We start from the raw sequence: 12,649 nt of genomic DNA on the forward strand, positions 1-12,649 counted from the left end.
AATATAGTACAAGCACTTATATATAGGAAGTACCAGCGGCGTATCCACCATGCTTGTATCACATTACACACGTCTCGTTACTTAAGTCACTTACCGAAACAAACCACCAATGTAAATTTGCCCATGTCTAAACCAATTGTAAAATGTCATTGTGAAAACCATGTCAAAATGTTTATGTCAAAATGTATATATCAATACCAAAATGTATGTGTCAAATGTCAATCATGAAATGTGTAAACAAAATGTCATGTATGGCAAGTGATATATGTATCTACTAAACCATAGGTGAAAATGCACAAAACAAAGTATTGAAGTAAAACTCAGTTTAAATCAATGTTATGTTTTGTGACTGTGGTGATAAACCCCTAAACGAATTTAAAGGTCTATCTGTCTAAATGTTTTAATCGAATTCGGTCATTCCTTCCATCCAAACATACCCAGGATGTCAGGAACGGGAGTTGTCAATTCCTATGGTACCATTACCTACTAACGAGCGGCGTGATCAAAGTTAATGAATGTATATGGTCCCACTTAAACAAACCAAATGTCATACCCAAAATGTAAGCATGTGATGAAAAACAAATGTACTAAGTATGATGAACATTTTTTTTTTTTTGGGTAAAGGGTTTTACCCCGGTGAATTTTTATAAATAACCAATAAAAGAACAGGATGCGTCCAGAAATAGACGCACACTACTAGCCAAGGCATACCCTGACTAGACCAAACAAAAAACAGAGACCCGTAATAATAAACAAACACGACCAAGGGAAACAGCCCGACCAAAACACATCCACAAACTAAACGTAACAAACAGAGAACATCCTCCTTAGCCCGGGTCCTCCATTACGTTCTTCTTCGAGATCTGCCATCGGTCCATAATCTTCATGTGATCCGGGTGCTTCATAATCCTGAATCCCATTATCTTCAGCCTGACCGAGTTAAAAATGACTTGCGAGAGGATAGCCGGAGACCGCTGTAGTCTCGAGAATAGCCTGTTATTTCGTTCTTGCCATATGTAATAGGTAACCGCCCCCACCAGAATCTTGCATACAACACCGCCAAGATGTCTCATGTTAGCACTATTCACCAACCAACCCATAACGGAATCCCAAGTATTATTGACATTCCCCATATCCACCCAATCTCTAACTGTTTTCCAAACCTCGGCTGCATAGGCACATTGAAAGAATCGATGATCCCTAGAGTCACGGTCATAAGAGCATAACGGACAACACATGAGGGCCAGATTAGTAGCACTACCCGCTTCCCCAATGGACATCCTGTCCTGCGTCTTCAGCTTATTCTGAATAACAAGCCAAACATGAAACGAGTGTCTAGGAATACACTGGCTAAACCACACCGCATCAACCCAAGCGACTTTATCATTTCTCACCCGAAGAGAATCCCAAGCTTGTGAAGAGTGGAAATGTTGAAGTTTACCCCCATGGTCCTTCCAGAATAAACGATCAGCCGTATCATCAACTAACATGGGCCGAGGAATATTAATGAGAACCGGGAAAAGATCATACCACGCCACAGGCCATTTCCATTGACCGTTCGAATCAATCAAGTCCGCAACTGTCGAGCCCAGGTTGAAACCTGCATTAGCAATACGCCTAGGCGATATAAAGGACCGGAGTGGGCTACAAGCATTCCAGTTATCACTCCATGCGTTTGTTTGACGGCCGCTTTTGATAGACTTCCAAACATAAGGCCGAATCTGATTACGAATAGCAAGGATTTTCCTCCAACCCCAACTCGGGTTAGCGGAGCATTTAACCTCCCAAAAACTAGAGCCTTTAAGCTTGTAAGAATGAATCCATGAAACCCACAAAGAACGCCGATTATTTAAAATACTCCAAACATGGCTAGAAATCAGCGATTTGTTCACCTCCATAATACTCCGAATACCCAAACCACCCTCCGACTTAGGCAAGCAAATATCTTTCCAAGCCACTTTAGAACGAACCGGACCCCGAGCACCACCATTCCAAAGAAAACGACGCATACATTTTTCAAGATCTTTCACAATTCTGACCGGAAGCATGAAAACGGAGGCCCAATAAGAATACATCGCTGAAATAACCGAATTAATCAACTGGAGCCTACCCGCGAAAGATAACGATTTAGACACCCAGTTATCAATCCTCCTATGAACTCTTTCCACCAGAATCTTACAATCACTGTAAGCAAGTCTTGAAGACACCAAAGGGACTCCAAGATAACGAACAGGGAGGGATCCCTCCTGAAACGGCATTAGCCGCAAAATTTGGTCCTTTGTAAGGGAAGGAACATTGCCGAAAAAAATTGTTCTTTTAGGGGCACTTGGAACCAAACCCGAAATCCTTGTAAACATGTTGAGCGCGTCCCGTAAGAGCTTAACCGAGAGGGTATCTGCATGAGCAAAGATAAATAAATCATCGGCAAAAGAAACATTAACAATCTTCTGTTTGGCACACTGCGGATGAAACTTAAACCCGGAGCCAATTTTCGAAGCACGCTGAAGCAGGAGAGAAAGAACTTCCATGACCAATGTGAACAAGTAAGGAGACAAAGGATCACCCTGTCTAAGACCTCTCTTGCCACTAAAGTATCCATGCAGCTCACCATTGATACTCAAAGAATAGGAAACTGTAGACACACATTTCATAATCCACATGACCATTTTCCTATGAAAACCGAAACCCTCCAAGATAGCTTTAAGAAAAGACCAATTGACCGTGTCATAAGCCTTTTGGATATCAATCTTCAAGGCACATCTAGCCGGGCCTCTATCAAGATGGTAGTTATGCATAAGCTCCTGCGTTAGAAGAATGTTATCGGTAATTTTGCGGCCTGGGATAAAAGCTGACTGATTAATGCTAACTAATCCATCCAAGCTCCCTTTAATTCTATCCATAATAATCTTGCTAATGCATTTAAAGAGGACATTACAACAGGATATCGGCCTATAATCAAGAACCGAATTAGGCGAATCCTTTTTAGGGATTAAAGCAATAATAGTGTGATTAATCTGCTTCAACATTTGGCCATTCTCAAAAAAATCCAGAACTGCATTCGTCACTTGATCTCCTACCACATCCCACGAATGTTTAAAAAAAGCCGATGTATACCCATCCGGACCTGGCGCTTTGTTCTCACCAATACTAAACATAGCTTTTTTAACCTCATCTCGGGTAACCGACCGCACCATATGATTAGCCGAGAGAGCATTCAAAGTGTTAGCACATAAATCTCCAAAATCAAAATCCTCCACCTGGTAATCCATACCCAAGAAGTTCGTATAGTGATTAAGAAAAGCCGTAGAAACTTGATCACCCTCGAACTGGTTCCCTTGCGCATCCAGAATACTAGAAATTTTATTCCTAGCATTTCTGCTTTGCACACATTTATGGAAGAATCTCGTGTTTGCATCCCCCGCACTCAACCATTCAACCTTGGCTTTCTGTTTAAGAAAGCACTCCTCATCATAAGCAGCCGTTTGAAAATCAAGAAGACATGTGGCAAGCTCGTCCCGAAGTAGCAAATCCAAGGGATTTGCATCCACTTGGTTCTGAATATTATCAAGTTTAACCCGCAAATCCTCAACCCTTTTATGCAAGTTACCTTGCTGAAAAAGAATTTTACGAAAGAGAGGCTTCAAGTTTCTCATCTTTTTAACAACCGCAAACATGGAATGACCATGGATCTCCTTAGCCCACTCCGCTGAAACAACCTGCTTGAACTCGGGTTTTGAAACGATGAAATTCGGAAATTTAAACGGTTTCGGTTTAGTGTTAATCGCCGAAGAAAACTTGAATATGCACGGAGAATGATCCGACAAGCGGGCCGGTTTGAACAAGGCATACCCATTCGGAAATAAATCCAGAAATTTTAGATTACCCATGACCCGATCCAGCTTCTTCATAACTCCAATACCCTCTCTCGGTTTTTGGTTCCACGTATAGTGGATGCCATGACTCGGAACATCTAACAATTCAGTCTCCTTAATGCATTCAAAGAACTCCCTCATGCCAATCGAATGGTTCGAGGGACCGTATAAACAATCTTCCATATTGAGAGCAACATTGAAATCCCCCATGACAATCCATGGCTTATCACGAGCCAAAGCATTAAAGTTGCAAAGATCCTCCCAAAGAGCACGACGATCATGGTATCTGTTTTCAGCATAAACAAAGGAACAGAAAAAAATTCTATGATCAGCTTTTATCAGAACTTGAGTATGCATCACCTGATCAGTCTGCGAGATCACCATAATATCAACTACATCAGAATTCCACCCAAGAATAATTCTAGTACCTCTGGAACATAACCCCCCATTCGAAGTCCAATTCCAGCCGCTAAAAACTTTGTTACAAATAACAGAAAGTTTATTAATATGGATGTGCGATTCTAACACTGCACAAATATTCAGCTTGTTTTCAGCAATGAGAACCCGAACCTCAGCTTGTTTAAGGGGCCGGTTCAAACCCCTAATATTCCAAGCTGCTACACTATCCATGTAAACCCTTAAAACCGGGAGTGCTTGCCCCCTCAGCATTGCTACCAAGCGATTTGTTGCTCATAAAATTAGACATTTCCGTTGGCACAACCTCAACAACTTCTTCCTCATAGTCGTCAAACGGACTACTAGGAACAACCACTTTTGGCTCCGTTGGCTTCACATTACCAGGAGGGATATCTGCACCCCCATCCGATTTAGACAAAACTTCAAATGGGTTTTTAGTCTCTACATTGGCCTTCACAGTAGAGTCCGGCTTATCATCCTTAGTACCTGAAGTGCTCGCACCCGAGTTTCCTATTTTCGACCTGTACACAAAGTTTGCCCTCTGTTTCTTTTGCAAAACACGCTTTCTAGCCACTTTCCTCTCATCAGTTACGAAACCCTCATCATCAATCACAACCTGCTTAGCTTTTGGAACTATATTCTTAGGACAGGATTGATCACTATGACCAAAAACACAACAAGTCGAGCACCTCTGGGGTTTCCATTCGTATTCAACCTTCACCTTATGAGTAACATACCCATCCTCCACAAGGTTAGGAATAGCAACCGTAATAAAATCTTTCAACTCATTATCCGCACTAATCTCAATTAACGCACGAGCAAAACTACTTCTCCCCCAGTTATCAACACACATATCAGCCGTATACCCATCCAACCGTTTAGGGGTACCCAACTTAGACGCTAATAAACTCAGCCCATCATCCGTGTAAATAGCAATAGGAACATTATGAAGTTTCACCCAAATCGGAACTGACTTAATGCACTCCTTTTTGAGACTGACCGAAGGCGACCAAACATTCAAGAAAAGAGGCATTTTTCTAATTAACCATGGCCCTCCTTCAAGCACTTTCATCATCCCCTCCTTAGAGTCAAATTTGAAAAAGAAAAAACCTTCAGCATTCATCATGATCTTAGCAAACCCATGTTTAGACCAAACATTTTTAGCATAGTACTCCACAACAGGAAAAGGTAACCGATTGCCCAAGAAATATCCATACAAAACATTATCAAACTTATCCTGAACCTTTTGGATTACCTCACGAGGAATAAGAATATCAGCATCCTTAACCGTCTCTGTAGCGTCCAGTTTTCTGAAGTTAACCTCTCTTTTCTGCGGCTTCTGCATTTTAACCTTATCAGCATACGAAAGAATGGAAGCATCATTGACCACTGTATTCATGCTAGGGTTATGTTGGCTATCCACGTTGGCAGCCGAAGACCCATCTCCATAATCCCACGAGCTAGGTAAGTCTACCGGTTTCGATATTTCAAACAACCCATCTATAACAGAAACATTACTCGTAGAGAACATACCACGACGCGGCAACATTGGATTACCTTCAATGTTCGTCACTCTCAAACCAATCCCACGTACCGGTGGGGTCTTATCATCAATCCCCGGAGACTGTTGAGTCAGAGGTTTCAGACCTCCACTCTCATCCGCCATGCATGCAAAGGGAAAACCCTACGTAGCTGAATGAAACCAAACAAGTGAAGAAACCCTAATCGGCAAAAGATAAGGGAACAAAACAAAACCCTAATCAGCCGATCAAAAGACAAGAAGACCGAAAGAACCAGAATCCAGCGACAAGAACAAAAAAACCCGAACTCCCTTAAACCCTAGAACAAAAAGCTCAACGCTTGATCGATTAATCCAGTGTCATCAATCTAGCTAAATTAAACATAGTTAACCGCAATCAATGGCAACCAGATTAATAGATTAGGGTATCAGAATGTGTATCTAGAGCGGCGATTGAAGAAATCAAATGAAAAAAACCCTAATTCTTAATTGATCCCTAATGCTAACGAGTTCGTTATGGATACAATATCCAATCACAGACTGTTATACATACGATCACAAGAAAGAACAAGGGAGATCACGAACAAGAAAGCAAAATCGCCAAAATCGCCTAAGGGAAGGAGAGAAAACACGGCCCTTTACTCTTGTTTAGCCTTTAAGATTTTGAATTTCAGCTCTCCAACATGATGAACATACATAGCATGAAAAGGTAATGTAAAACAATGCACTAAGTATGCGCTAAACGAACATACGTAGCATAAAATGTCATGTAAAACGATGTACTAAGTATGCACACAATGGACATACATAGCAAAAATGCAATGAAATCATGTACTAATAGTGTACTAATGAACATAGCAAGTATATGATATGAAAACATGGAAAGCACGAAAGTAACAAGTAGGCACACGTGTTTCACCCCAAAATGTTTGGAAAACAGTAAAAGAGGGGACTATGTACTCACTTGAGGGTGCTTAGAAGTCTTGAACAACAACCAAGCAAAGCTAGAGGGATCACAGAATCAAACGGCACCCTATATAGATAACTACATAAATAATCGGACCTAAATCGGGGGATTGGATAGTATGACGTTTCGTAAACCAAATGAGTATTGGAACTCATATGATATGGTTAAATAAAGCCCACATACTAAAATGAAACCTAACCTAAGTGCTTACGACCCATTACGACCCGTTTAGGTAGCTTATGCTACTTTAACGCGTCGTTCGCGTAAAACGCGTTCGGACCGCTTAACTAGTCCTATGACAAGCAAAATATGCCTTAACATGTCTAATATAGTTACCTAATTAGTTTAGATGTCAAAATTTAGGTTACATATGCTTTAAATAAATTTTGGTGCAAAAAGGGCATTTTGGTAATTTACCTAAGGCATAAGAACTACTTATCATACAACTACTTAAACGACGTGACCATAAGGTATAATGTTACACCCCCAAAATCCGCCATGCGGAGTACTACCGCTTGGAGGCGTGACGTGACCAGGATCGAGCCACCAATCATACTGAACAACGTATTTAAATAAATCAAGCCAACCACAATACGATTGGTGACCAAAAGCTAGTTAACCAAGTTTTAATTTAGACAGCGGAAGCATAAACATAAAGTTCAAAACATAAGTTCACAGTTCATAAGTTTAAAGTCTGACGCATAGGTTTAATAAGTTCATAAGGATTATATATTAAACACGGGACATAACCGTCCGTACACCACAACGACTCCTTCCTCGTGCAAGCTCCAAGCATTTAGCGACCTGTAAGGCATGTAACAACGAGTCAACAACAAAGTTGAGTGAATTCACAGTTGGTTGTTTAGTTATAGCATTCGTTTCGTAAATCATTTGTTCGTTTTGAAAACCATGTATCGTATGTGTTTGCATCGCGGTCTTTCTGACATGTTTGCGAAGATTAGTGGGGGTTTCCCATGTGTTACTAGACCACGCGAATCGACTGCTACGAAAATATAAGAGGTGCCCTAAGTCAATGTCTATCAGCATTGACCCTTTGCCCATAGTCCATTAGTACACGCCCGTCCGACTGGCACGGTGTGAGGTTTGTTAAACCTAATAGCGCTATTAACTAATGACCCGCTCGCCATAGGCCTCGGCGATTAAGTCAATAAATGAGGGACTTAAAGTGATAGAGTTGATGGTCTTATGATCGTGTACGTAGGTTTTACGTACGTGCCCTTCAATCCGTGGACAGAAAAAAAGTAGTTTAATAGTAATGATAGTACAAGTAGTTAATCAATCCCATTCCCAAACCCCTGGGAATCCCATGCCTTAGAAAGAGTGTGAATGTCACACCCCCAAAATCCCACACGCGGAGTATCACCGCTTGGGAGCGTGACTGACCAGGATCAAGCCACCAATCATACAGAACATTGTATAAAGTAAAAGTAAATGCAATATAAACCAAACCAATTCCATATGAAAGGTGTTTCCAAAACATAAGTAAGTTGTCATTGTTTAGCGGAAGCGTATTATTGTAAAACCCATAGCAAATAAATATCAAATATCAAAAGTGTTCAATAAGATGATCGAGATCCAAGCCCCACAACGACCTGCTCCTTCCTTGTGCAAGCTCCAATATGTACCTAAGGTCCTGCAAGGCATGCAGCAGATAATCAACAAACTAGTTGAGCGAGTTCATAGTTAATAGTTTAGTTTGGGTAATAGTGCGTTCGTTCAGTTAAGTTTCATATCGTATCAGTTCCATCGCGGCCTCCCAGGCATGTGTGCGAAGATTAGGTTCGTTAGTTCGCGACCGTAGTCTTTACTGACCAGGGTGTGTGCGAAGGCAATTGATCAGTTCGTTCGCGACCATAGTCTTTACCGACCAGGGTGTGTGCGAAGGCAGTTGAGTAGTTCGTTCGCGACCATAGTCTTTACCGACCAGGGTGTGTGCGAAGGCAGTTCGTAAGCATCAACAGTTTAATCGTTCGTTATAATATCAAAGTATGCACAAGTAATCATCCAACCCATTCCCACCCTGGGAAACCATGCCTTGGCTGTGTGAACTCACCTTGGTTTGCTCGGTATGCTAGGTTATGCACTCACAAGAATTTAATCACGTCCTATTGTATGCACGTATAACAAATCAGTTCATGTTCGCAATGATACGCATGCAATTTAATGTTCACATAACAGTCAGTTTGCATAACGGCACAACACGTAGTATTTCACATTAAATCATCAGCTAGTATGCACGAATGCAATTTTTAACGCTCATCACCAAGCATAGCATGCCAAATAAATCAAACATTTGACCCATTATTTAGATCATACCCTAATATCTTTCGGTTACACTATTATCCTTTGACTCATTTATGATCCTTCGACTAGCAGTTTTTCACAATTATCATTCGGACCAATCATTATGTTTCGAACAATGTCATCTTTCGGTCAAGCTATCCTTCGGTCGAAACTATGGTTCGGTCGAGCTATCCTTCGGTCAAAACTATTATCTTTCGGCATGTAGTTATCCTTCGATGCATATCAGTTACATTTTATTCAAAGTTTCCAAGTTTATCCGATTTTTAATTAACACAATCTCAGTAAAGAAAACAGAATAAACATTATCGCAAAATAATAAAAATACCCTACTAGACATGTACCAGCCTACACTTCAACCAATCTATAAATCACATGAAACTCAATATGACCCCCACATGGCCGACCACTTAGAAATCATCACTTTGTCTCATAGGACCAACTCTCTAACATATATTCATTCCATAGACCAAGGTAATGGATCTGACAATTGTTTTTAAATAAATTAATACAAGAATCATATGATGTCAGTTGACTATTGCCGACAACTACATTAATCACACACATACAATGACAATTCATGAATTAATGCTTTATCTACTATGGCTGCATCTTCGATGCTTAACACATGCATGCCAAATTGACTTTTGATATATTAGTATTTGGTATGCTCTAATTTTTGATTGGACCATTTATCCAGCCAATGGCCTTAACTTGGCCGCCCATATATACCTACAATTTATTAGCTAGCAAACACACATGGTTGACCATTTCATTAACAGACATACACAAATGATCATATCATCCAATAAACATGACAGTGTGTGTTGATAATATATATGTATATTGTTCTTTTATAATGGCCGACAAAGATTGTTGTGCATGATAACTTTCACATATACCTATAATTTATCAGTAGGTCACATGCTGGGGAATCAATAATACTCAATATATCACATTCAAATCTTACAAGCTACATCATGCGAACAGAATTATTATCAACATTTAATTCAGCAGTAAACATACGTATTGCAGCCGATCTATATCCTTGCATCCATCCATTATTCAATCTAACGTATACATACAAACATGAAGACATGCATAGATCAAACAATAGTGCAACTAACCGTGATGATAGATTACAAGTTTGATTAAAGGAGGGGATGAGTTCTTGCAGTTGCCGTCGCACAAGTAGAGGGGTGTTCTAGGGTTTTTGCCGACTAGAATTTTTCACGTAAAGACTAGGAACAAAAATATAAAAGGAATTACTGGGCCAAAGCCCAATTGATTTCCGTTGGGCACCTGTTGGACGAAAACACTAAGGTGTTTTCATCAGGAAGTGTTTTTCATGAGAGTGGGGGTGATTTCGTAGGGGGAGGGGTGTTTAGCAAGGTTCCATCTTATTTATTTTAATTAAGCATACATTAACACTAATCATGTATCAACAACCCATCCACATATCACATCATTTATATAACATACAATCACAATGAAATTTAACGAATTACAAACGTGTACAGTTGTGAATCCAACCAGTCGTGTAAACAAATAAACAATTAACGTGCGATCAATGCAAAGATAGAAATCGTGGAAATTCGAGTTGTCACATTATCCCCAACTTAAAAGAAATTTCGTCCCGAAATTTGGTACGCACTCACTGAGGAAGCTAGGTAAGTTACATCGTTCACTGGTTTTTCCTGGGGTGTCACATCATCCCCCCGTTGATTTGGAATTTCGTCCCGAAATTCAGTAGTAGTAGCTTCAGCCTCAGTAGTGGATGCATTGGTTTCGAATAACTGGGGTACTTTTCTGTCATCTGATCTTCGCGTTCCCAGGTGTACTCTGGGCCATGTCGGGAGTTCCAACGAACTCGAACAAGAGGGATTCTCTTGTGTTTGAGGACCTTAACATCCCAGTCCGTGATTTCAACTGGTTCCTCGACGAACTGCAACCGTTCGTCGATAGTGAGTTCCTTAAAAGGAACTATAAGGGTCTCATCTGATAGGCATTTCTTCAGATTCGACACGTGAAATACATTGTGAACTGCACCGAGTTCAGCTGGTAGGTTTAATCTGTAGGCTACTTTGCCAATCTTTTCTAAGATTTCGAATGGTCCGACGTACCGCGGATTTAATTTGCCCCGTTTGCCAAAACGAACTACACCCTTCCAGGGTGAGACTTTTAGTAAAACCCGGTCCCCGACCTGAAATTCCAATGGCCTCTTACGCTTATCGCGTAGGCTTTCTGACGGTCGCGCGCTGCCGCCATGCGTTGTCGTATCTGTGCAATCTTTTCTGTGGCGTCCACTACAATATCTGGACCCGTAATCTGACTATCCCCCACCTCTGCCCAACAGAGAGGTGACCGGCATTTACGTCCGTACAATGCCTCGAATGGAGCGGCTTAAATGCTGGTATGGTAACTGTTATTGTATGAAAACTCCACTAAAGGGAGGTGCTTTTCCCAGCCGTTGCCGAAATCGATAACACACGCTCGAAGCATGTCTTCTAGGGTTTGAATCGTGCGCTCAGACTGCCCGTCGGTCTGAGGATGGTACGCTGTGCTCATGTCTAATCGTGAGCCGAAATGATTTGTGCATCGCTTGCTATAGTTCTGACGTGAATCGTGCATCCCGATCCGAAATGATAGAGGTGGGCACTCCGTGCCTCGAAACAACTTCTTTAAGATAGACGTCTGCGAGAGTGGAGAACTTGTCCGTTTCCTTGATCGGCAGGAAGTGTGCAGACTTGGTGAGTCGATCAACTATGACCCATATTGTATCGTTCCCACGCTGAGATCTAGGTAGACCTGTAACAAAATCCATGGAAATTTCTTCCCATTTCCATTGCGGTATCTTAGGCTGCTGAAGTAGACCAGCTGGTTTCTGATATTCAACCTTGACTCTCGCACAGGTTAAGCATTTGCCAACATAGGTGGCGATGTGGGCCTTCATACTAGGCCACCAATAAGTAGTACTGATGTCGTGGTACATTTTATCTGACCCTGGATGTACCGAGTAGCGAGACTTGTGAGCTTCATCCATTACAAGTTCGCGTAAACCGCCATAAAGTGGGACCCAAATACGCCCCGTCACATAGTAGGCGCCGTCTTCCTTTTGTTCCATGCGTTGCCTTGTGCCGCGTAAGGCTTCAGCTTTGACGTTTTCGGGTTTCAGTGCTTCTAACTGAGCAGCTCGTATCTGTGCAGGAAGACTGGACTGAATGGTAAGCTGTAGCGCTCGCACGCGCTTAGGTAGAGTGTCTTTCCGACTGAGGGCATCAGCTGCAACATTGGCCTTGCCTGGATGATACTTGATGGCGCATTCATAGTCGTTTAGAAGTTCAACCCATCTCCGTTGACGCATATTCAAATCCTTTTGCTTAAGAATATGCTCGAGACTCCTGTGATCAGTGTAAATCGTGCGCTTGGTACCGTACAGGTAGTGTCGCCATATCTTAAGCGCGAAAACAACAGCTCCCAGCTCTAAATCGTGCGTCGTGTAGTTTCGTTCATGAACCTTGAGTTGTCGAGAAGCGTAGGCTATCACTTTAT

This window comes from Helianthus annuus, chromosome 7 (assembly GCF_002127325.2).
Source record: "Helianthus annuus cultivar XRQ/B chromosome 7, HanXRQr2.0-SUNRISE, whole genome shotgun sequence".
NCBI classification, from domain to species: Eukaryota; Viridiplantae; Streptophyta; class Magnoliopsida; order Asterales; family Asteraceae; genus Helianthus; species Helianthus annuus.